This window comes from Haemaphysalis longicornis, unplaced genomic scaffold (assembly GCF_048455015.1).
Source record: "Haemaphysalis longicornis isolate Haplotype H1 unplaced genomic scaffold, Haemaphysalis longicornis Haplotype H1 scaffold_3, whole genome shotgun sequence".
In the NCBI taxonomy this organism is placed as follows: domain Eukaryota; kingdom Metazoa; phylum Arthropoda; class Arachnida; order Ixodida; family Ixodidae; genus Haemaphysalis; species Haemaphysalis longicornis.
This window is the reverse complement of record NW_027526335.1, coordinates 185937485-185962907: the sequence shown is the minus strand read 5'-3', so window position 1 is coordinate 185962907 and position 25423 is coordinate 185937485. Positions and strand designations below refer to the sequence as shown.

The 25423-nt window shown below is 46.1% G+C and overlaps 1 long non-coding RNA gene across 1 annotated transcript; it reads left to right on the top strand.

Moving 5' to 3' along the window:
• The first annotated feature begins 14250 nt into the window (after positions 1-14250).
• On the top strand, positions 14251-23608 carry LOC144173614 (uncharacterized). The gene is made up of 3 exons (XR_013323336.1): positions 14251-14680; positions 15913-15998; positions 22833-23608. It is a non-coding gene; the product is annotated as an uncharacterized LOC144173614 (long non-coding RNA).
• Positions 23609-25423: the final 1815 nt, after the last annotated feature.

Here is a 25423-nt window from a genome sequence, read left to right as displayed (position 1 = left end):
GGCCCAGTCCCTCAAGCCAAATCGGCTTTGACGGGCCCGCTACTCTGTATTGTCACAACCAAGGGCAATAAAGTATTATTATTATTAATATTATTATTATTATTATTATTGTGCGCCATCTTGTGCACTGGGCTGCACAAGATGGCGCCCAGTGCAGATGTCTGTGTGCTGTGCTCCGCCGTTTTTTACGGCAGACAGGAGTTTTTTCGCTGCACGTCGTGCAAAAAACGTGCGCACTCGAAATGTATTCAGCTGCCCGACACGGAGCTGCAAGCTTTGAAGACGGGTGAGCGGCCCTTTCTGTGCAACTTCTGCGCGTCCTCGGCGACGGAGGCTGTGGTTAGTCCTAGCGACGAGTCCGTGCCCGAGAGCCAGCGCATTTCCCAGGACGGCGCTCCCCGACCGGGCGACCTTGGCGGAGACGCAGCCGAACTCCGAGAAATGCTTTTCAACGCCCTCGAGGGACTATCTTTCTTGACCGACGAGGTAGCCAAGTTGAGAGAGGCCAACGACCGCCTGTGTAGGGAGAACGCACGTGCTTTCGCCCAGCAGGCAGGCGTAATTGCTTCGCCGCGGGCGGAAGTTCGCAGACTTGGAGGGGACCGGCTACCACGAGCCGGGCCCTTCCCTCCCGATCGTCCTCCCCTCCGTCTTCCCCCCGCCGGCCACCTGCCGCCTGCCTCCCCTCCGACACCTGAACTTGACGGGGCGCCGCCGACACCTACCCCGCATCTTGGGCTGCATGCATCGTTCGCCGCTGCTGTGGTGAAATCAGGTGGAACACCTTCAACGCCGGAGCAGCTGACCTCAGCACCGTCAACCTCTGCTGTGTCTTGCGAGGAACTTTGCGACGCCTCGGCCCTTACCAACAAAGGGAGCGGACGTGCGGCGTGTGTGGGTGCGTCTGATTCGTGTCGCATCTCTGTGGTCGAGCGCTCGAAACGCCCTCGGCGCATCTTTGTATCAAAACTGTCCCCTTGCACCACCTCAGAGCAACTGACGGAGCACCTGTCGACAGTGGATGTCGTACCCCTGGCTTGCCAGCGGCTTAAAACTAAGTATACATCGTACTCCTCTTTCTGTGTGACTGTCGACGAGGTCAGCTTCCAGCGTCTCCGTGATCCTTTCTTGTGGCCCAAGGGCTGTCTTTACAAACCCTTCCGTGGCAAGCTGCATGCCGACATGTTCTGTCCCACCGATGTGCGAAATGACGACTAAAAGAAGCGAAAGGGTGGACATCTATTATCAGAATGCGCGCGGCCTTCGCACTAAAGCGACTGAATTCTTTTCAAATGCGATTTCTTCAAATTTTCCGATTATTGTTATTACTGAAACCTGGCTTTCTGATGACATTAGCTCTCACGATTATTTTCCAAAAAATTACCAAGTTTTCCGTAAAGATAGGGACTTTTCTGGGGTGAAACAATAGGGAGGGGGGGTGTTAGTTGCGGTCGAAAGCGCGTTTCTATCAATGCGGCGTCATGAACTGGAAGGCGACAGCGAGTCTGTCTGGCTGGACATTCGTCTGACTGGCGGTGAGAAGCTTTTATTAGGGGCGTTTTACAGTCCACCTGATGTTCCTATATTGTCGTTTAAAAAGCTCCTTACATCTGTAGAAGAAGTCTGCTCATCACACCCGAATCACCAGCATATCATTCTGGGCGACTTCAATACACCGGGTGTACAATGGGAAGATCTTACCCATCAACACTACAATTACTACGTACAGAAAAAATCCAGCATGATTTTAGACTTCGTGGATTTCACATCCTTGGTGCAACTTAATAATATCGAAAACAGCTCTCAACATATCTTAGATCTTTGCTTTTCAGACATTCAAAGCGCACGTGTATCGTTGTCTGACATCTCTTTTGTCAAGCCCGACAAGCATCAGCCTCCTTTTCTAGTGTCTGCACACGTCTAGATTCAGCGTTGCAGTGCTACACTGAAGAATAATGAATTCGCTCCCTACTGCTATGCCCGTGGTGATTACATTGGTTTGTATAACTTTTTTTCTTCGTTCGATTGGTTGCAAATTCAAGAACTCCCAGATTGCGATGCGCAGGTCGAGCGGTTCACTGAAATAGTCAAAAGTGGCATGAATCAGTTTATACCCAAGTGTAAACCATGCCGTTCCAAACACCCCTTTTGGTTCTCTAATGAACTTCGTACCACCCTTAAGTCTAAAGACCGCAGCCACAGAAAATATAAGAAAACCGGGCTTGATGAATGGAAAGAGGACTTCCGCTCCTGCCGTAAAACGTGTAAAAGTCTTTATGAGCGGGACCAGCGCTCTTATCTCGATTCTGTTGAGAGCAGCGTTAATTCCCAGCCTGCAACATTCTGGAAATATATTCGATCCCGTAAAAATAACTCTCACGAGCAAATCCGTCTTGTTGATTCCTCTGGGGAAGAAGTTCGTGATGTTGCCAACCATTTTGCTCAGCAATTTAGTACTACATATGGCCAGCGCGATGACAGCGAAATAAACCTAATGTTAAATAATGTACAGGGTCCTAGCTTAGTACAATTGGACGAGCAGTTGGTGCTCCAGAGTCTAAGGTGCATGAAACCGTCGCTGTCGTGTGGCCCTGACAGAATACCTCCCGCTATTTTAAAAACATTCAGCAGCATTTTTGTTCCTGTTTTAACTGCGGTATTCAATCACTGTCTAAACACAAACACATTTCCTCGTAAGTGGAAAATCTCTCGAGTGCGCCCCATCTTCAAATAGGGCACCAAATCTGATGCAAAAAACTATAGAGCAGTTTCTCTACTTTGTGCTGCCTCCAAGATTTTTGAGACAGCGTTGCACAAGGTATTGTCAAGTTCTGTACAGCAGTTTCTCACAAGTAAACAGCATGGTTTTATGTCAGGAAGGTCGACAACGACTAATCTCGCCTGCTTCATGGAGCAGGCCTCCGCTGCACTTTCTGAGCGAGGCCAGTTGGACGTCGTCTACTGTGACCTGAGCAAAGCATTTGATGTTGTCTGCCACGCGTTGTTAGGTGATAAGCTTTTGCTGTCGGGCATTGATACACCACTCGTGGCTTTGCTGGGTAGCTATCTAAGCAATCGGTTCAGTTTCGTTAGTGTTAATGGGCAGACGTCCTCTATGTATAGATCAACAAGCGGTGTGCCCCAAGGCTCCGTGTTGGGCCCTCTCTTGTTCTCCATTTTTGTGAATGAAGTGTCAGTCGCAATTAGAAAATCTTCTTTTCTTCTCTATGCTGACGACATCAAAATTTTCAGACGTATAAAGTCCATCGAAGACTGTGATGCCCTGCAGCAAGATATATTCTCCTTTGCTAACTGGTGTTCAGATAACAGAATAAATCTTAACCCGGCGAAAACAAAGGTCATGTCTTATACCCGAAAAACTAACCCCATTTTCTTTCGCTACAGTATTGATGACGGTTTTCTGTCTAGAGTCGACGAGATCAAAGACCTCGGACTGCTCTTCGACAGCGCCTTAACTTTCTCGCCTCATGTCACTCAACTGACTCGGCGGGCGCTCCGCTCGCTTGGTGCTGTCTGTAGGTTTTCAAGAGACTTCCAGTCTCCTCATTCGTTCCTAAAACTTTTTATGGCCCTTTGTATTCCTCAACTTGAATATGCCTCTGTCATTTGGAATGGAACCTGCACATCTAATTGTCAACGTGTAGAGCGTGTACAGACGAAATTTTTATCCATATTTATGCATCGTTTTCCCTCTGAGCCTCTCCCGATAACTGTCTCTTTAAGTTACCGGCGCACCCGTTCAGATCTTATTTTCTTATATAAACTGCTTCATGGTACAACTTCATGCCCGGAACTGCTTGCAGCAATCGGGTTTCGTGTTCCGAAAAAAGCAACAAGGCTTAACCACCCTTTCCACACAGCTGCTCAACTTAGCAGTTGTTCTCCTCTTGATAGACTGCAACGCCTATATAACCTTCACTCAGGGGAACTTGATATTTTTTGCCGTCCCCTTGGAGGGTTTTTGTCCGGGCTGTTAGCCGTGGCGCACTAACTTCATTTCGACAGTTCTCGTGTTCCTCAGTTATTTTCCGCATGCGTATATTGTTTCCACAGAGTCTGTTCTCATTTGTTCATATATGTTGTTAGTGCTGCGGGCGTAATCGTTGTATGTACTATGCTACACTTGTGTAGTCAACTCTTCATACATATGTTTAAGTGGCCCGGGCGAACCAAATGTTATAGAAACAAATGTTTCTATAACTTATCAGTTTATGTGAATAGTTACAAACATTTCCTGTACTTTGTTTCATACGTTTTTGCGTAATTGATGCTTCAGCCGATTGCTATGGTCATTGTACGCTGTGTTTGTGCAATGTACCATAACTTTGTATAATGTAGTTTGGATACCAATTTTAATTTTTTCTCTGTGGTATTCCAGTTTATTGCTTTTCATTCACCCACATTTTTTCCTGGTTTTATATGTGTCATTCGCTGATGTATTTCAAGGCGGCATTTTTTTTTTCTCAGTGCGCCAGCACCAAGGCTTCGGCTGTTCCTGGGCACTATAATAAAGGTTGATTGATTGATTGATTGATTGATTATTATTATTTTGGCGTCTTCTGGGGCCTGCTGTACCTGCTAATGCAAAGAGTCTCTTGATGCGCTTTTCATCGACGAAGCTGCGCATCGCCTTTCATCTAGCTGCAGTTCTGCGCATCACCTGACCAGTCCCGCGCTTCGGCCTGGCTATATCAGCGGGTGTTTCCCATTCCCCCTTCGCAGTCCGCGGCGAAATTTTGCCCCGTTCTCACGCCTTCTTCTTGACAGGTAATAATTGGTGTCTTCTACATTAGGCTTTAATTCATTTTTTTGTTTTGTTGCCGCTGACTGCACCCTTGCTGTGTGATTTTGACTCGTTTGTTCGCAATGGCAGGAGATGAAATGTGTATTGCGTGCCAGAATGCTCTGCCGGATGACGGCAGATTCATGAAATGCTCGGACTGTAATTACTTCTATCACCTCGGTCAGAACTGCTCGGGCATTGCACCAAACACGTTCACTACGATGGGTCAAGGAAAAAGGGACGTGTGGGTTTGCAAGACCTGTAGAGCGAGTAAGAAACGCCAGGTTCCCACCTCCCAGTCGGATGGGGTTACCGAGGTTGAGCGGCATGAGTCAGAGTCCGCGGTGCTTTCAGAGCTGCGGAGCATAAGAAAGAGCCTAGAAATGTTACCAGCACTCCATGAGAAAGTTGATTCCTTGTTGCTTCTTAAAGGGGAATTCGCTGGTTTATCTGCGCAAGTCCACGACTTGGAAGGTTCAGTTTCTTTCATGTCTTCGCAATATGACACTGTCCTTGCAAGTCTTCCGGTGTTCTAAGGAGGTCGATGACTTGAAAACTGTTGTCCATGAACAAGCAGCCCAGATAGAACGTCTGCACGGTCAACTGAACGACACTGAACAATACAGTCGGAGGGCAAACCTAGAGATCCATGGGATGCCGGTTGAGCAGGAAGAGGACTTGCAGCAGAAACTCTCTCATCTCGCTGATAAACTGAACTTATCACATTTTTCCGCTTCTGATGTGCTCAGCGTGCACAGGCTTCCCAGCAAACGTGACACAACGCCTACCATTCTTGTTCGGTTTGCGTCCGTCCGCTGCAGGGAAATGTGGTTGGGAGCACGCGGCCAACTACGCGTGTAGTCAGGCGCGTTGCCGAAATTGTTTTTCAATGAAAACTTGACCAAGCGGAACCGTGACTTGTTCTGGCACGCCAGAACGGCAGCTACAGCTAACGACTACGATTTCTGTTGGGTCAAGAGCGGCAAAATCTACGCAAAAAAACCGAGAACGCGCCCCTCCTTCGAATTGTCAAAATCGCTGACATTGCTACAATTGCCTAACGGACATGTCAGTTCACTTCCTTGAATTTTCCGACTTCAACGCATTTCGTCACTCCTTAAGTAATAGGTCTGAGCAGGATCTAATAATTGTTAACATTAATATTCGCAGTCTTCGAAAATACTGGGACGAATTCAGCAGTCTTGCAGAATCCGCAGCTGATTTCGTTGATATTTTTGTTCTTACGGAAATAAATATCAACACACCTACTGGTTTTTTTGAATTGCAGGGTTTCAGCTCGCATTTTTTCACTCGTTCATTTCGTCGAGGGGGCGGCATTGGCATTTGCATTCGCCAGCACTTTGTAGTGACACTTCTGGGTGCAACTTTGGCACATGCAGAATTATTAGCCGTTAAGGTAGCTTACGGTAGTATTTCAATGGTGCTTATAAATGCAGAGCATTTCTTAGCCTCGCCTGTTCCTGCGTCGGACGGTGTCAACAGTTTCGCGTCCGCAGCAGGTGCGCCTCTCCTTCCCTCCTCTCTCTCAACAGCAGCTGGCGCGCGCATGCGTCGTAGTCAGCCCGTTCTCTCCGTCGCGGTCTCGGCCTAACAGGTGCGTGATAGCAGCGCGGTGGGTCGTGGAAGGGCGCGCGCTGCTTGTGCATGTGCGCTCTCCCCCTCGTACTGCTCTCCCTCTACTGTGCGCGCTGCAAATATAGCGGCTAGCGGTCGCTCGTGTTTCAGTCACTGCGTTGCTCCTTCCTTCCTTGGTTGACGCTCGTGCCCACGTTTACTCGTGTCTGCTACTCCAGCATCACGGAAGAAACGATGGAAGCAACACTGCCTTCAATCAGTACTGAGGCCTTAATGATCTGCATTTACTCGTGTTCCCCTCGCGGGAAGGCGCGGGAATTTTTTTTAGCAATTTATCGCCCTCCCTCTAATAGTATAGCCAGATTTTCAATTGCATTCGATACCTTACTTAAAAGTTTTGGTGCAGTTGATCAATTGTGCTTAACGGGGGATTTGAATATAAATTTACTACAGCCCGCCCAATCTACAGTGGCAGATTATTTGGGAGTGCTTTGTTCGTCTGGCCTTGAAAGTTTAGTCAATTTCGTCACTCGCGAAGAGGTTGTCCGCGGGAAACTGGTTCAATCTTGTTTAGATCATATCGCTTTAAGAGCCAAAAATTGCTCTTTTTCGTCTTGTTTCATCGCTTAAAGGTTGGCGGACCATTACATTGTGGCATGTCGAATATCTGATAGTTCTTCTGCTCCTACTTATCAGGTAGACAGGGTACCGGTTTGTCAAGATATCCGTTTTTCTTTCGTAAATAAAAATATGTTTGACCGCTTGATTTCTAATTTTGACTGGTCGTCTCTGATAGCGGATAAACCGTCTCCTGGAACCGTGTACGCAAGCTTATGCGAGCATCTCAAACGGTTCCAGGTTTCAAGTACTGTTTCCGTGATTAGGAAGCGGCGTAAAGATTACAGTTGGCTAACCGCGGGCGTCATGCAAGCTATTTCGTATAGGGATTGCCTATGGAAGCCTGTAAAGCGCGCACCTAAAGATGAGACTCTGCGCGCGCAATACAAAAGTGCTCGCAACAGAGTTGTGGCTCTTTTAAGATCTGCGAAGCGTGCACATTTCTTTCAGAAATTCAGCCAGTGCGCAAAAAATCCAGCGAAGACATGGCATTTAATTAACAGCTTGCGTGGAAAGACTAGTAATCCCCCGGTCTTTAAAGCTTTTTCGGATGGTGCGGAAACTGTGGCGGACGCTTTTAACCATGCATTCCGTATCGCTCCTGATAATACTTCACCTTTACTTGATTCTTGCTCGCTGGATAAATCTGTTCCTTCTTCGGCGTTTCTGCCTTGCCTCTCTAAATCCGAGCTGAGGTCCATACTGTTCAGTTTCCGGACCAATAAGCCTCCGGGTTATGATGGAATAAGGGTAGAGACGCTTTGTAGGAACTTCGACGTTTTATCGGACGTTCTTCTTTTCATTCTTAATGGATTTATCAATGGCGCAGACATTCCTAACAATTTAAAAACTGCTATCGTTAAGCCTCTCTATAAAGGAGGTCCGAAGGATAAAGTCGACTCGTATAGGCCCATATCAATACTCCCCATTCTTTCTCAAATTCTGGAAAAATACCTTTTACAAATTATGTCTTTTTTCTGGAAAAATTTTCGGTTATGTCGCCTCGGCAGTATGGTTTCGAGTCTGGCCGTGGCACAATTGCTCTATTAGAAGAATTTGCTGATGACCTGTTCAATTCCGTTGATAATAACCTATTTGCATGTGCTTTATTTATTGATGTTTCTAAAGCTTTCGATTCTGTGTGTCTTAATCTATTGCTAAGGAAACTCTACTTATTGGGATTCCGTGGCCCGTTTTTTGCTCTTCTGTATAAGTATCTCTCGAAGCGCTCTCAGGTTGTTGCTACTGATGATCATTTCATTTCAGTAGACCACTATCTCTATTTGCTGGTGTTCCACAAGGTTCCATTTTGTCGCCCTTGCTTTTTAACATTTACATGAATGATTTTTCTATGTCAATTTCTAAATGTATAGTTTACCAGTACGCTGATGACACAGTCTTGGTTGCTAAACATGTGAATTATGAAAAGGCGATAAACATGCTTCAAAATGACATTTGTAATGCTGTGCATTGGTTCTCCGAAAATTGCCCTAAAATCGATTCCCGTAAAACAGAACTAATCTGTTTCCGTAATCCGTTGAAAACTACTGTGATTAACGCTCCTGTTTATATTCATGATCACCAGTGCACCACCTGCGAGTGTGCAGTTGTAAATTATGTTGATTCTATTAAATATTTAGGCATTACTTTTGATTCCGCACTCTCTTGGCATGAACACTTAGCGTATATCTGTGGGAAGCTCCGAAGTGTGGCTTGTGTGCTTTACAACATTAAATCGTTCGTTCCCTTTCACGTCGAGAAAAGTATTGTGCATGCCCTCGCCTATAGTGTACTAAGGTATGGGATAACCATTTTTTATTTTTGTTCATCCCGTTGGAAAGCTCGCGTGAACAACCTATTGAAAAATATATTGATGTCTATCACTTATGGATTGCCGTTGACAGATGTACAGGATATATTCAAAACTTTTAATTTGCCGTCATTTGATGCTTTATTTATTGAAACAGTGGTTGTTAAACATTTTTGGTTGCCTGATTTTAAGCATGAAGTCAAGTCTGCCCGGCCTGTAAGAAATCAGCCCCGCTTTTCAGTCCCCCGCTCCCGTACATCGTATGGTATGGCACGTAGAAGTGTTTATGTCCCAAAATTATTTAATGATTTACCTCAAGAAGTGCTTGCTGCACAAACAAAACAACAACTTAAAAAAGCCCTGTTGACCTTTTGTTAATTCATGTGCCTGACATTTTGTTTGACATATACAAGTATTATATATGCGTCTTGTATTTATGGAAGTGTGTACTAATGTGGATTCTGATATCTTTTCTGTGATGATTTTTGTTATGTTCTGCTTACGCTCTGTTTAGTCATTTGATTTCGTAAATATTGTTGTTCGCATGTTGGTATTTCCATGTACTCTATTGCCTTCTTTTTTCGCTTCGCCGGCTTGCCAGGCCTAGTCACACAAGCCTATACTGGCTTCGACAGGCCTGCCATTTTATATTGTAAAGAGAAGGTCAATAAAGAATATTATTATTATTATATTATTATTATTATTATTATTAATATTCTAATCATACTTGGGGACTTGAACACCCCAGGTATTCACTGGGACAGTTTTTCATTTCAGCATAAAAACCATTATGCAGCGCAGAAAAGCACCATGTTATTAGATTTTCAATCACTCACCTCCTTGCAGCAGTTCTGCCACATAGAAAACGTCTGTGGTAATGTCCTAGATGTGTGCTTCTCGAACTTGAAAAACGTCCAAGTGTGTGCCTCAGAAATATCTCTTGTACACCCCGACAAGTTCCACCCCCTCTTATTGTATCTGTGTCTGTCGCTGCCCAGCATTGCTATGGTGGTGTTGACGATTGTGCAGTCCCACGATATGCTTTCAAGCGTGGAGATTATGTTGGGCTCAGTCACTTTTATTCATCTGCTGAATGGTCTAGTGTTTTTGATGTCAATGATGTTGACGAACAGGTTCCACGTTTTACCGAAATTGTCATTAGTGGCATGGAAAAGTACATCCCTTGTTATAAGCCTGTTCATTCCAAATTTCCCCACTGGTGCTCTAAAGAACTTCGAAGTTCGCTTAAACTTAAGGACAGCGCCCACAAGAAGGCCAAGCGTTCTGGGCTTGACAAGTGGAAAGCGGAGTTTAGTCGGTATCGCTCACTTTGTAAAAGCTTCTACCGGCGTGACCACCAGCTCTATATAGAGTCGTTAGAGGCTTCTGCGTCTCAGAAACCGGCTGACTTCTGGAGGTATGTACGCGGCCGTTCTAAGGCGTCTAAAGAACACATTAGCCTGCTTAATTCCGATGGGGAACAGGTTGAGGATGTTGCCACGAGCTTTGCTCAGTACTTTCATTCTGTCTTTCAACTGCCAGATGGTCACGATGAACGCCTATCGTTTAATAATATGTCTAATTTTAGTACAGTTATGTTCGATGAAAAACTTGTCAATGATAGCCTTAGACGTATGAAACCGTCATTTTCCTGTGGTGCAGATGGAATTCCAGCAGCCCTCATGAAGGCTTACGGCAACATTTTTGTGCCTGTCTTAACTTCCATTTATAATAACTGTTTACTTTTCGGCAAATTTCCTCGTGCATGGAAGATTGCTCGAATTTTTCAAATATTTAAGTCTGGGGATAAGTCAGCCGTTACTAACTATCGCCCAATCTCACTCCTTTGTGTCGCCTCTCTTTGAGTCAGCTCTGCACAACGTTCTTGCTGCCTGCGTCAAGAACGTTCTGATACCAAATCAGCACGGCTTTTTCTCGGGTCGATCGACGGTTACAAATCTTGCAAGCTTCATGACACAGGCTTCGGCTGCAGTTTGTGAAAACGGCCAGTTGGATGTTATTTCTTTTGACCTCAGTAAGGCGTTTGATGTAGTGAATCAAATTATTAATTAACAAGCTTACTATGTCCGGTGTTGATGCAAGCCTTGTTGCCTTGTTGTCCAACTATCTCTTTGACCGGTCCTTTTACGTAGATGTAAACTTCAAAAGGTCTGGTGTTTACAGTCCAACGAGTGGTGTACCTCAGGGTTCTGTGCTGGGTCCACTATTGTTTTCTATCTTTATCAATGATGTGTCAACAGTGTTAACAAAATCTTCATTTCTTCTCTATGCTGATGATGTCAAACTATTTAGGCACATTAGCAGTTTTCAGGACTGCTGTGCCTTGCAGAGGGATGTGTCGGAATTATCGGTCTGGTGCAGCAAAAACTGTCTAATTTTAAATCCAGCTAAAACAAAGGTTGTCACGTACAGCCGGAAAACCCATCGTCTTCTGTTTTCCTACAGTATAGAGGGAGCTCCTTTGCAAAGGGTTGAGGAGATTAGGGACCTCGGGGTTCTTTTCGACAGTACCCTCTCTTTTTCTTCTCATATTAGGCTCACCACCCGGCGAGCGCTCCGAAGTCTTGGAAATATGTGTCGGATTACAAAGGAATTCTCTTCTCCAGATCCATTTCTAATGCTATAACATGCAATATGTATCCCTCAGTTAGAATATGCTTCTGTTGCCTGGAACGGCATCTCAAAATCTAGTAGTGAATTAATAGAACGTGTGCAGAAGAAGTTTTTATTCATATTTAAGCAACGTCATCACAATCACAGCTTTCATCCTGATTCTGACTTACCCATAGTTCCTTCCATCCCTTCGTTAACCTGCAGACGTATGCGTGCAGACCTTACATTTCTTCACAAAATTATTCATGGTGACCTTTCTTGCGCGGACTTGCTGAACTGTTTAGAGTTTAGTGTTCCACAAAGGCCCACCAGGTCGCATCGCCCTTTCTTGACCGCTGCGCGCAACTCCAATCATTCTCCGGTGCGCAGAATACAGAAGTGCTACAACCGCTTCTCTGAACGCCTTGACATCTTTCAAAGCTCCTTTACAATTTACCGTACTGCGCTGTTGAACACAGTATGTTAAACATCTATGAAATCTCTGTCGTTCTTTTTTCTTTTTTTATTGCTGAAATTTGGTTTCTCTGCGGTTCTGTTTAACCAATATAGTTGCCTATTTTTGAAACTGTTTACTTATCATGATTGTCTTATCATTTGTCTCTGCACTCTTGTCATTGTTTTTGTCGTCTTACTGTCAAACTTTGTTCTCTGCTTGTGTTTTCATTACAATAAGCTTAGCCACAAAGGCATCTCCTTTTTTCTTTTTTACCTGTACCCAGGCTCCCCCTGTGCTTTATTTCTGTAATTTCCGCTACTTCAATTTGTGTGTGTCTTGTCGCTTGTTTGTTTCTTGCAATATGTTTCTTGTATTTTGTTTTCATGTAACTATCCGTGCGCCAGCACTCAGGGCTCTGGCTGTTCCTGGGTACGTAAATAAACATGATTGATTATTATTATTATTATTATTATTATTGTTGTTGTTGTTGTATGGATACCATTAACATATTTTTGGTCATTTTTCTTTCGAAACCAATGCTACCAATTAATTGATTAATTAAGATTAAAGCTAGCCGGTTAATTGGATTAAAACTTTTAACCAACGCCCAGCGCTACTATGTATGCAACCTACACCTTGGCTTTATTCTAAAGGTCAGACCGTGGCCTCCGCGATGGGCTACCGGCGGCGCGCCGTTGCTCCGGCCGTCCCTCCCGCGTGAATGACAAAGCTGGCCGCCTAGACGCACACCACGTGACCCTCTAACGTCACGTCCGGGAAGTTTTTGATTGTTTATTTGTTGTCATGGCTACAGTCAGCCTTGGTTAATGCAAATGGCGGCGCCCAACTAACTCGGCGTGCTCATGCTCGTTGCTACGCGGCTAGATTTAGGAAGAATACAGCGTGAAAAAGAAGCACTTTGCGCCGCACCACTGCTTTATCAAGTGTCGTTACATCTTCGTCGTGTTGTTATGGTGGTACTTTGTGTTTTTGGTGCTAAATACCCCACGCAAATCGCTACACCGAAGCGTCCACCAGCCCCCTCTAAAAGCTTCGGAGTCTTCCTTGCCGTGTTTTCGGTGTTAGGACCCACGCTACGCAAGTAGCTTTTGTTGCAGCTCCAGGGCGTGCACGCCAGCCGAGACAGCACTCAATACGCTACGCAGTTTGCCGTGTTCATCTGCGCGAATGCCGAAGCCCAGACATACGAACAGGTTGGTATCAAACGACTTGGATGCCATATGATATATTGGGCGAGCGAAAGAGAAAACTATACTTCTCGATAACGTTTGGTGCTTTTTGGTCCTAGCTGCTGCGGTTAGGCATATTGAGCGGGATGAAATTGCAGTGTAGGGACTAGGTGACGTACAAACGCACGTACGATCAAATTTTTCACTGTCAGAAGTCACATTGATGTGACCTAACGATGTAAGTGAGGCTTTAGTAATGTGCACACAGGCAGAATTCAGAAAAGCGCCTTGAAGTTTCTTGTCAGGCTGATGCGACGTAGCAGTGTGTCATGTGGTTCCTGAACTTCTCTGCCGCAGCACGGAAAGTTGGGCTAGTTGGAATTCATCTTGGTGGGGAAAGCGCTCGAGCGTTGACTGCGTTGACGCGTTGACTGCTGCTTTCTTCGTCCCTGCTATTTCAGCGGTTTTTCCACCACAACAAGCTTCTCTGTCTTTTGTTTTTCTTTGTCGAAGCAGTATTTTGCATTTTTTCTTTCAATGTATGTGCCACCCTTGCCCTGTTTTTCTCCAAACATAGAGTTTGGGAAAAGGAACGATTTTGTTTGTTGTGAACAAACCAGGCCAGGTGGTTGGAAAAGAAGCTTTTATGTGCGCCGATGCAGACTTTGCAGAACATATCACTAGTTGGAAAAATTGCATGTTAAATACATTTGAATACTCTCTCAATCCTGAATTGTCAGAAAAGCTCAACCTCAAAATTCAAACATGTGCAATTCTTCTTACTAGAGTGCTACGTTGAGCTAGTTAGTATAAACTGAACGCACCGAAAACAGTGCGAATGCGGTACGGGCAGTGCTCGTGTTTGTCTTTTCCTTCCACTGCATCTTTGAGCTGCTTTCAGTGTGTTCACGTTCACAGCACGGAAAGGGCACAGACATGAATGCAGTATGTTACCACTTGCAAAGTGCAATCACGCAACATGAGCATTCATAAGTGCTAACGGGGGTATGCAAAAAGTTACACACAGATTTCAAGACTGAGTTCTCTGCCATAAGCAACTGTAAAAATCTAGTAGTGTTACATACTCAGTGTAGCAGGATATTAGTGATGCAGCATTTTTCCGGGTACTTTCATCAGTGAATGTCTCGCAGGTTGTACACAAAATATCTTGCAGCCTGGGGAGAACAAGCACAACCAGGACAGGGCATGGTTGGAATGGCGGATCTCTCTGCCACACGTTTGATCGATGAGCCACGGGATTTCAAGACCCTTGCCATTGGCCGCCTGGGCCTGGCCTCCTGGATGGGTCAAGTGACTTCAGGGCCCTGCAGTTTCATCCCACTCTGGCTTCTTGTTGCGGTGGGACCTGAGTTCGTGGTGCCTTGCTTGTTTTTGCTCAGGCTCAAACTGCTTCGCTGCTAACACTTGTCCTTGGCATTCTGGCTCGTCCTTTCTGGCGCTCGAGGTGTTCCTGAGTGTCTCGTGTCAGCTAGTGGCTGATCCTGCCATGCAAGACGCTGCCAAGCCTGAGAACCTTCAGCTGCGGTGAATGGTGTGACTGACTGCACCACACACATGAGCTGTGGTACACCGTGAGTGGTTCATGTGTCCAGCACTAGCCAGCTCCATAAACCACAGTAGTGGGCCCTGTTTTGCGAATGTTCTCCCATTCACCATTATTTTCTTTGTCGTGTCATTGCCGGCGTCCTTTTATTTTTTGTGCTGTCAAATGCACCTCATAGAAAAAAAAACAGATACACTTCAAATGCATTTGTGTGCACGTCCAGCATACGGCTTTGAACTTTCCTTTCGGCCGTAGCATTACAATGAGTTTAACACCTGCATTTCTTTACAATTGCACTTATATACTAAACACATAGTGTTTTTTTGCAAATTCATTGTATGTGCATCCCATACGCAGAGGCTTAACACTCAGTACTGCCGATACCTCCATGATGACTATACATGTACCACAGGATATCCCTTGCGGGTAAGCTCCCTGCCGAGCTCAAAATATCCCCAGTGCATTTCCTTTCCTTTTCCTCTCCCGCCAACCACAGCCACCCATGCAACCGCGAAGTTGGTTCTGATAGCACCACAACAGGGTTCTACAGCTACGTGGGGACACTCTTTCTTGTTGGGCCTAAGTTGGCCTCTTGTACATACAAGCCGCAGAAAACCTGGAGGCAGTGCTTAGATGACAGGGTGAACAGGATCGCTGCCAGCTGTGTGTCTGACGTCGGGAAATGTGACCGTTGAAAGCCAGTGAAATATTTTGTCACTACTTTGGGAAGCCTTGCCTGTGGGCTGCAGTTTTGATGAAACATTTGGTTGTTGAGCTTTAAGCGATACCAGTCTGAAACCTGAGTAGTTAGGATGGCACCTTCTCAAGGTGTGCGCAGAAAAGAAACAGCTCGGGTACTCAACCTTTGCAAGGCTAACATACCCGTCTTGAAAAACAAATTTTTGTTTAAAATCAACTGTGCAGGGAAGCAGTGGCAACTAAAGTATAATGTATAGTATAGTAAAGCAATAAGCACATCGACTATACAGCCAATGCAGATGCCATTATTAAATGTTGGCAATGTTTTGTCACCTTAAAAAACAAATCCATGATTAAAGAAATGCATAGAAGTGGCTATCACTTGGTAATGGAGCTTTAGAGTTCGGCACAGCCTTTAGTAACTTCAAATTTGATTACCCTTTTGCTTAGAAAAGCACTAAATTATTCAACCACACTAAATTTGGGTGTGCAACAGCTTCTTTACATGGACACTGATGCGAAAGTCTTTTTGTGCCTCAAATCTGTCTTGGCGTATTACAGGGGGAATCAGCACCTCAACACTCAAGGGTTCCAGCTGTGGTTCGAGAATGGTCCCACGTCGAAAACCAAACGCTGCTTTGAGAAAAGTAAGTGTTTGTGTTTTTAATAGATCTAAACATGTTAATGTAAAGTATCTCGACAAGTTAGGAAAGTTTACCTATAGTTAAAGCTTCCAGATGTCCCTCTTTCACTTTCACTCGACAGTTGCTTTTACAGTAGGTGTCCGGTGTGTTTTCTTGCATGTTCTTTCGCTGCAGTTTCATTGCACCTAATTGTATAATGCAAAATGTCTTGGATACAAGTTGTGGTAATGGAACAGTGCGACGAAACGCCATTGGTGAAAGCAAAACAATACCGCAGGGTTTTGTGCCCTAACCACGGTCTAAGAAAGCCCGAACATATGCTGGCTTACTGCTTGTTGCATCTATAATTTGCAGTCCTATGATCTGAAATTGAAAACTAAGCCAGCTTGTCATTCTCACTCCCTGATTACGTAGGGTGTGGCTCACAAAAATCCCATTACATAAGTGCAAGTTCGTGAAGCAGGAACAGGCACAGTACAAAGGAACAAGCAGTGAGAGAGAACAGAGAAAAAGCAATGGTTATTACAGTAAAGCCAGTTTATATTGAACATGGATATATTGAATTATTGCCTATATGAAACCCTTGTATAATTCCGGTAAAAATTACATGCATTTAAATCTTTTTTATATCGAACGCGATTTTGCTCACAATGGATACATCGAACTCTTCCGCGTGGGATTTTTCGCTCTCCTTAGGCATGTGGCAGGCTGTCCCGCAATATATCGGCGCGCAGCAGTGCCGCAAGTGTCGCTTGCGAGTCCCGCGCGAGCTCGGGCGCGTCCAAACCGGCCATGGCCAGGCCGTGGCAGAGTGGACCAGGTCCACGCATGCATGCCGTTGGAGCTGAAAGCGATACATTGGGCGCTGCGGGCTGCGGTGTCACCGAAGTTCAAGTCCGCGCAACTCGCTGCGCGCACTTCTTGCTCGGTTCGCTGGGTTCGCCATTGTTCGCTTGTATCCATGCTTGTCTCCGCTCTGTCGAAGACACTGAGGACTCCGTACCTCTTCTGAGCACGAGCGAAGCCGTCGCTGCCGTGGCCCTGCTACAGCGATGCTGCAGTGCCATTGAGGGCAGTAGTCTTGTGCTTGTCGACTGTTTAGATACCGTGGAGCAAGCAGTCACCAGCAACGCGTTGCGCTCCAAGAAGCAGGCTGCACTCACGCAGTTTTTCCGCCCCAATAAATGATTGTTTTCTTTCCGAGAAATTGTCATATCAATAGTGAACTGCAGGGTGGTAAGAGCTCAGCGTTAGCTCTCGACTCCGTCGGCAAGATTGCCCTCATATAAGTTTTTTTGCTTCACTTTCTATATCGAATTTTTGCTATATCGAACTATTTTACAGTCCTCGCGCTGTTCGATATAAGCGGGCTTTGCTGTATGCTTAGGGTCCCTACTAGCAATGCCTTATGTGACAAAGCTTCACCTGGGCTGTGGGGGATGCTGTGGTGGAGGGCTTGGAAATATAACTTATAGCACCATTCATGATCAACCTGAGAAATTGTGGTCAAGGTCATTGTGTGCATGATTTGAATGTCTCTGAAAAAAACAGCTTTTTTTGCTGAGGATGTGTTGTATAATTTGAGGAAATAGTTGAGCATTCGTGTGTGGAATGTTAATAATGCACCTTGTCTTTCTCCCTCGTGAACCTGAGGCTCGGCCTGATGCACACGCCTTGCTCTGGCTTCACAAGTCCGCAGCATGTGTTTCTCACGTGCCCTTCGTACATCATGCTTAGTTCTCTAACCGTCTTAGTGGTCATGTATTTACTCGCTTTATCTGCGGCGTAGACTGCCTTTCGCTCCTTGTGTTGTCCGCCAGTGTCGGAGTTTCGTCGACGCCAGTCTCATTCCTTCCTCTTTTGATAACGTGCACTGGCTGCACACTCCATGTGACAATGTATACAAGCGGCAGTGGGAGTCATAAGACCCGTTGAGCCAGTGTGTGACGGGCAGATCTGCAGAGGCATGTGCTTCAACTTGATGTCCCCTTAGCAATGCTGGCAGTGGACTGAAGGCAGTGCCACCGCTCTGTTCTGTCGCTCTGGGCATGAATCAATTGCAGAAATTTTTGTCAGCCTGCCCTGTCTATTGCTCACGCTGTAGCATAGTTCAGAGGTATATGTGGCGAGATGTGTTTTTTTAGTGGCGGCATATAGTTATGTTTAGACGCCACATGTTGAAATTCTAGCAGTTGAAAAAAAATTGAATGAATGAATGAAATAATTTATTCATACAGGAGAGGTCAAACGCATAATGTTGGGGAAGAGGAGAAGAGAGGAAAAAGTTTGCAAGTGGCATGGGTTCGTTTCACACATCTGCCCCGCACATGAACCACTCAGTGAGGGTCATTTGGGGGAAAGTAATTTTCCAAGAGAATCGACTGGTGGCTTATTTGGTGGTGTCTTTATGTCCGCCCTGCACACGGACCATCTCAAGTCCACTGAAGAAGGTTTGCACCTTTTGTGAAAGACCAGAGGGACATGTGCGTTTCCTTTTGGTTGTGTTGTGGCTTAATCCACTCTACGTATGTCCGAACATAGTGTGTTTTTGTGTCTCCACCTTTCTTCATCCAGCTTGTCGCATTCCCATATAAGGTGCTTAACGCTGGGTCTACTGTTGTGACATAGCATTCATGGATGGAAAGGTGGTGGTGTGGGTATGGTGCGGTCCGGTCTTTTTTTGCCAAATCGTCGCATCCATTCCTACCTCTCTCTTATGTCTGGCGTGATGGCATAGCCAGTCCGCGCTTTGCAGAGTCAGACTTGTAGCCCCCGCAGAATGTCCAAAGGAATGGGGTGGTTGGGTCGTGGCGTACTTTCCTTCAGTGTTCATTGCCTAATTTTATGGCGAATTCTCCTCGCAATGGCGTCTTTGTCGACATCCCCAGGAGGCAATGAGTCAAAGAGAAATTTTTTTTTGAAATTAAAAAAAAAACAGAAACGAACAGAGCTTCTTTGAGGGATTCTGTTGTGGTTGAAAGTTTTTGTTCAACTTGTGAGAGTACCGTTTTCATTACCTGCTTTTTCTTATCTCTCCTATCTATGTCGCGTAAGTGCTTGCTGAGGAGGCGGTAGTGTAAGGGGCCATGTTTAACAAAAAGCAGCAGTCGCACACCTTTAAAAATCTCAGCCACAAAATCCATGCGCAATGAATACTTTCCGCTCCATCCCTCCCCAGAGCCACCCATGACCCCTTCTTTCACAGAAAGGCCACGGAAGTAGGTGAGCCTTCCCGAGACTAATCTGCAGGGACGGAAGCGCTATTTGAATCAATGCCTTGATGTGAAATCGTGCACAGACTTGGAGAGCGAAACCTCTGCTAGGCTTTTTGCGATGCAGCGTGCAACATTTACATTATTTTCAGTTTTAATGAAAAAATTTACTGGGTGCTTCAGACTCTTAGCGATTTGAAGGCTTTCGCCAGCTATTATGAAAGTGATCATCAACACTGCTGCATGAATGAGTGTCAAACTTTCCGGGTGATTTAGGGGCCTTCGCTGCCCAGTTGGGGAAGAGGGAAAGCAGGAAGGGTCGTCCGGTCAGGTCTGCCTCGCGCAAGAACTCGCACAAAAGGAAGGACCGCGCTTGCTGCATCCAGCTGAGGGGGTGGGGATGTTCATTCCTCCAATGAGGTAACGCCGGCACCCGTGTGCATGTTCCTCAGTGGTAAAAGACTGGGAAAGTCATACAGTAGGCACTGGATCGTTGGACAGGCACGGGCGTCACAGTGGCTGTGTGGTCACCCTCCTCGTCTTGATCGGTGTCATTGGCATCTGCTGTAGGCTCAGTGCCACCAGTTCTTTTTGAAGCGGCGTGTGCTCACCGCTTAGCTGGAACATCTTTAGTCAGGGCAGCAGCTGTCCTCGCCTTATAGATTAACTCTTCCATACCACGTGGAAGCCCTTTTGGAAGTGGAAGGGGATTGTGTGGCACCTTCGCCCCCAGTTCCCCTTTTGCTTGCACTTTTAGCCACTTGCGTTACTCGTTTGGGTCAAGGACCAGCTGGGAGAGCTACAGCAAGGGGAGACGAGCAGAAAAGTACCAGCTCGCTGCCTCCTGTGCGGTGCCATTACCGATGCCGCCCACGTGTCCTGGGACCATGCGCAGGTGACTTCCACGTTATATGCCGAATTGCCAGCTCTAGGCTCCTCATCAGATATTTTAGAGGCTCCAATGAGTCGGTGAAAACGGTGAAGCTTTTGCCTCGCACAGAAAGTGGGCTAGTCCTTGCACATTCCATTAACTTCTCTCGTGCATAAAGGCCCACCTCTCATGCAGCACGCATCAGGCCAATTCTTGTTTCAATATTGCACAGTTGTCCATTCGTCAGTAATGAGGTTGCAGCATTGCTCTTTTTCTGACTGCAAGCATTGTCTCTCCCTTGAAAGCCGTTCCCTTATTAGGCTTGTTACGCCAGTCTCTCCTGCAGAAGATTTTACGAACTTTTGTAGCATGCTTCGACATGGCAGCCTCTGCAGTTGTCTTCCCAACACCTGACCGTAACCCTTACAGGGGCCATGAAGACAAAATAGAAGTTTGTTTTATTTGAAGATTTCGTGTTTTATAGTGCCCCCACCACTTGCCCGGATGCATACGATGTTTTCTTCACTAAAAAATTATGCAGTTTAAGTTAAAATTTTGATTTTCCCGCTAAATCGTACATTTTTATGGTCTGCAATGACATCACAGGAACCGACCGCTCTACAGCCGATTGCGAAGCCTTGTTTACCTCTAGTGAAACCATACCGCAGCAAGTCGTTTTCTGCCTTTGGTTTGTTTTTGACCATATTTAAACCTGGCTTGTTTTTGTTCTGGGAGAAAATAATTGTTTCGAAAAACATAGTGCTCACTCGACAAATATGTCACGTAAGACACCGTTGCGTGCGTCAATCGGCCAGTGTCATCTGAGACAACCCCAAAGCCCCGCAGTCCTGTGCAGCTAAAACAAGTACCAACAGCAGTATTCATAGGTACTTCTATGTTCATGTGTGCTTTCGTAACTTCCACTGTTTGTCCCACCATTCTTACTGCTGTCTAAAGAATGTGCCATAAGTATAAGCACAAATTGCTCGTTGGGCAAGCTTTTAAGCTCTGACTAATTTGCGTTTGCTTGTGCCGCCAATTGCAGGGCTGGCTGGTATGACATCACAGGTTCTGTGGCGGGAAATGAGCTGGTGGGTCGCATGGCCATTCCGTTTTTTCCTAATTATATAGCTTGTTTGAGCGAAGTGGGCGTTAGAAGTGGTGTCAGTATGATTCTAACGAGGCCATCTTTTGAATGAACCAAACTTTTGTTTTGTCTTTATGGCCCCTTTAAGGATGTCACCTTCGACAACGCACATTCCCACAATTGGCCGCACCTTATCGATGTTGATAATCTGTTCGACAAATTTCGCATTCCTATTTCCTCCTTGTGCAGATTCTGAAGGGTCTTTAGAGCTTGCACAGCTCAGTTGTCCCCATATTGCTGAACTGTTCTTCCAAGCGCTTGGTTAGTCTCTGTACTTTCACTTCGAAACAGTGTGTTTTCGTTCCGTCTCTGCAGTTCATCTAACCAGGCCAAATGTCGTCTGGCACTGTTCAGCTTTCAATCCACTTTCCAAGTGTTTGTGACAGTCTGAAGGCTTGCCCAGAGCTATGTTTTCTTAGAGGTATCCACTGGCTGCACGTTCAGTGTTGCGTTGTTCCAGACGAAGGCATTTCTCTTTTTCTCTTATGCCACTAACACTGGTTCCCCTGATATTCTGGCTTACGTGAACTGATGAAGTGAGAGAGCACTAAACAGAGTTTTGCTCTCCTTGGCACGAGGCGGCAACTTGTAGGCTTGGTAGGGCGGAAACTGAGTCGGCACAGCAGCTGGAAGCAGCAACTTGCATATGCTTTCTACGTTGTAATTGTCTGCGGTGAAGTAAAACAAAGACGTGGCGGAACGTTCCTGGAGCTAGGAACAAATTAAACCGTCAGCGAAGCAACGAAGCACCCCAAACGGGACATCCAAATGAATTCCCCTTATTCATTTGAATGTCCCATTTGGGGTGCTTCGTTGCCTCTGCCTGCGTGAATTTTAGTGCAAAATGTAACGTTTTAAATAACAGTATTACTCGGCTTAAAATGCTTTCTCCCAATCTCAACCTCTTGTCTTTTTTATGTTTCCATGTCCCCAATCACCCCACTTCCTTGTCAAGAAAATGTTTTGCAGCCAGTCATATTGAAAGTTTTCTTTTGATAGCAGCTCATGGTAGCACAGCTCCGCATTTTGTGAGGCATCCCACTTGAAAAGTGACGTGCAACAATTCTTAGGCATCCACAGACTGGTAAACGTAACACCATTTCCGAAAAAAAATAGGCTCTCATGCTGAACACACGATGGCAGGGTAAAAGAGTCAAGAGTAGAAAGGTTGCCACCTTCACACGCGGCGGTGCAAGCATGTGCAAAGCACTTTCTTCGCAGATCAGTGCGTCAAATTCTGCTTTCACAATGTTATTTTGTTTGCAAGACCAATCTACAGGCCACTCCAAAAGGGGGGGGGGGTAGAGTGGCCGTGCTTCTGCATATGAGGAAACAATTGGGCCCATCGACTAGCATGCACAGTACTTCTATGCAGGTACTCAAAACCACCCTAGCGATTCTCCAATCCGCTAACTTCAAACAGGCACGCAATCAGTGGTTCGATCCTACAGTAATCGTAGCTTCCGACAAGGACTATCTCCGCAGCGCCTGCAATTTTCATAGTATTCTTCTACTTTCCTGCAAGACTGCTTGCCCGGTGGCTGCAAGTGACATTCTGGTGGCTGCAAACTGAACCCTGCTCACCTCCCCTCCTCTTCTGTTTTCAGTGTTTTTGCAGCAAAGAAAGCCGCCGTTCCCTGGCACCCAGCGGCACCCAGGTCGGCCTTCAGCACTGGCTGTGGATCTACCTGCTGCATTCAGCTGCCAGAGCTCTGGCAGTGGCTTCGCCTCTGGGGGGGGCCCAACTTCCCTCCTGAACTGGGTGGCACCAGATTTGCATGCTACCACAGCTGTTGCCAATGGGTTTTGGCAATTGTTGCACAAGTTTATTGGGGGTCCACAAGCTCCTGCCAGCAATTCAAGGCTCGGACACAGAGCCAAAAGTAGAGCTTGTCATGGTCAAAGACAGTGATGAAATATGAGAACTTGTTTCTAGTTCCTTTTTCCAGGATTTTGTTGTTATCTTCATAGCAGCCTAATGGCAGAAAAATGTGAAATAAATGCATTCAACTAAAACTGTGCACGCATTTCTTCCCCTCCCTGTCCAAATTTAGCATCCGGGGAACTCATTCACATAATTTGTGGGCCTTCATTCACACCCGTACTAGGCAACCTAGGGGTGTAAAACCCAAATTTAAACCTCTAAAATCTTGAAACTTTACCCACATCACAATTGTGCCATCATTGCAACCAAGCAAGTCATTCTACCCTGATTGGTTTTGGCACCAGCTATGTTCCTGTGAATACTCAAGCTGAGTGAATGGCTACGCTTGGTTTCTCCTTTCCTGATTGTAACTCTGGTTGATCCTCCAAAGGCCTGGTCGACGCCTCACCAAGCTTGTTGCCTGGACATCGTGATTATATTTTACACTTGTTTTGTCAGCTGTCCTAATGGTTTCAACCTTATCCAAGAACAGTGCTGAAGCCACTTGCCTTGACACCATCCAGCAAGGCAGCATAGGCAGCCCATGCGACGGTTTGTCCTCCAAGCACAAGGATGCCAAAGGCCTAATACTGATAGTCAAGATACTGCACAAGTTTTTGACCACTGTAAGTTAAATGGGGACGCCGTATTTAGTGTACAAGTGAGACAACATTCGTTAGTCTTTGAGATTAACGAGTTCATCAACACCATGCTGTACATGATTAGGGGCTCACTGCCTATCGATGAAGTGCGGCAGTGGATTCAAGAGGAATAGTGCGAACAGATTTTTAGCATGAATTGAGATTTTCACTCGCGCTTTTACTGAGGTTCACGCTACTTGCAATAATAGAAAAAGATCCGAAAACGAGCATGACAAAGGCATATAGGTCACGCGAGATTGATGCAAGACGTAAAGCCTCCAAATGTACTAACCTTTCAGCACGCCACATGCAAAACGTCCGAATTATTTACCCGCGCGCTCCTAACTGTGCAGCCGAAATGTAGGCACTGGTTACTAATGAAGTCATTTGAACAAGTTACTACAAGTGGTACCTCGTGCGCTTCGTTCGGACTGGCGATCCCGAGACGTGTTTGTGTCGGCCTAACCACTAGATGCACCACTCCGCAGCAGCAGCCGCTTCCGAAAAGCTTACGCAGCGGATTACGCATGCCTGAACTGGACTCCTCGGTGTCATTTTCCAGGCTGACGAGCCAAGAAAAGTCGCCTATTTGTTCCAGCGACAGGACGGACGCGGCAGGAGTCTAAACAGCTCGATCACGACGTTTCAAGAGAACCGACGGGCGTTGCCAAAAAGCGCGCTGTTTCGCGCGTCGGTCTGATACGCCTTCTTCATTTATTAAAGCATTAATGTCAGAGCTTTAAGATAGTGTCATGCGTTTGCAGATACACATCTGTTGATGCTGACCAAGCGCGCCTGACGATCACTCGCAGCCACGACCGGCTCGTGCTCGTAGCGTAGACGCAGGGCGCCGCCATTTGCTTATACAGCTGCCATAACAACGGAGGCGACAACTTTACAAAGACCTTGATAGGCTCTAATAGCGTCCTCGATAAACACGCACCGGTGTTGCCCCGAAAACCGGCGCGGTGCACAGTGCCCCACGACGGTGCGTACCGGTACGGAGCGTTGATCGAGGACAAACGGGGCGGTTCTACCCAGGCGCCATCTCTTAATCTAAGAAATCAACTCATAAAAACGTTCACAAGTAGCAATACAGCACTGTAATGAGACACAGCGCTATTAAAAAGTGTTATTTATTGAAGGCCAATGATTATATGTACGCACAACTTAAATCACGCGTCACACATGCGGAACAACGTACCGCCACCGCTTCCACTAAACAGTTACATATAAGCTTCTTCTCATCTTCGTTTGAGCCATAATGCGAGTGCCCGTTTTGTTCCGCCCTTCCCTTACAGCAAAACAGGTAGGTCTTCATCGCCTAGGCACTCCGGTGACAGTTCATGATAATTCGATCGAATGAAACGAATGTCAATCCCCAACTGTCTGGCAATGCATGCAGCCGTCTTTGAAGTACACGAAGTTCGCGTCCTCATTTACAATCTCTGGCCATTGTTACCGCCCGTTAGGAGCCTGTCGCATCGTTGCCCGATGAATTCACAAGCACGCCATCCTTGTCAGCAACAATACACAGCTCCTCCCGCCTTGATACGAGTGCGGCGATGCGCCGTCGCTGCAGCAGCCGGCGGAGGAAGCCCCTTCGCCTCCATGCCCCTTCGCCGGCGTAGTC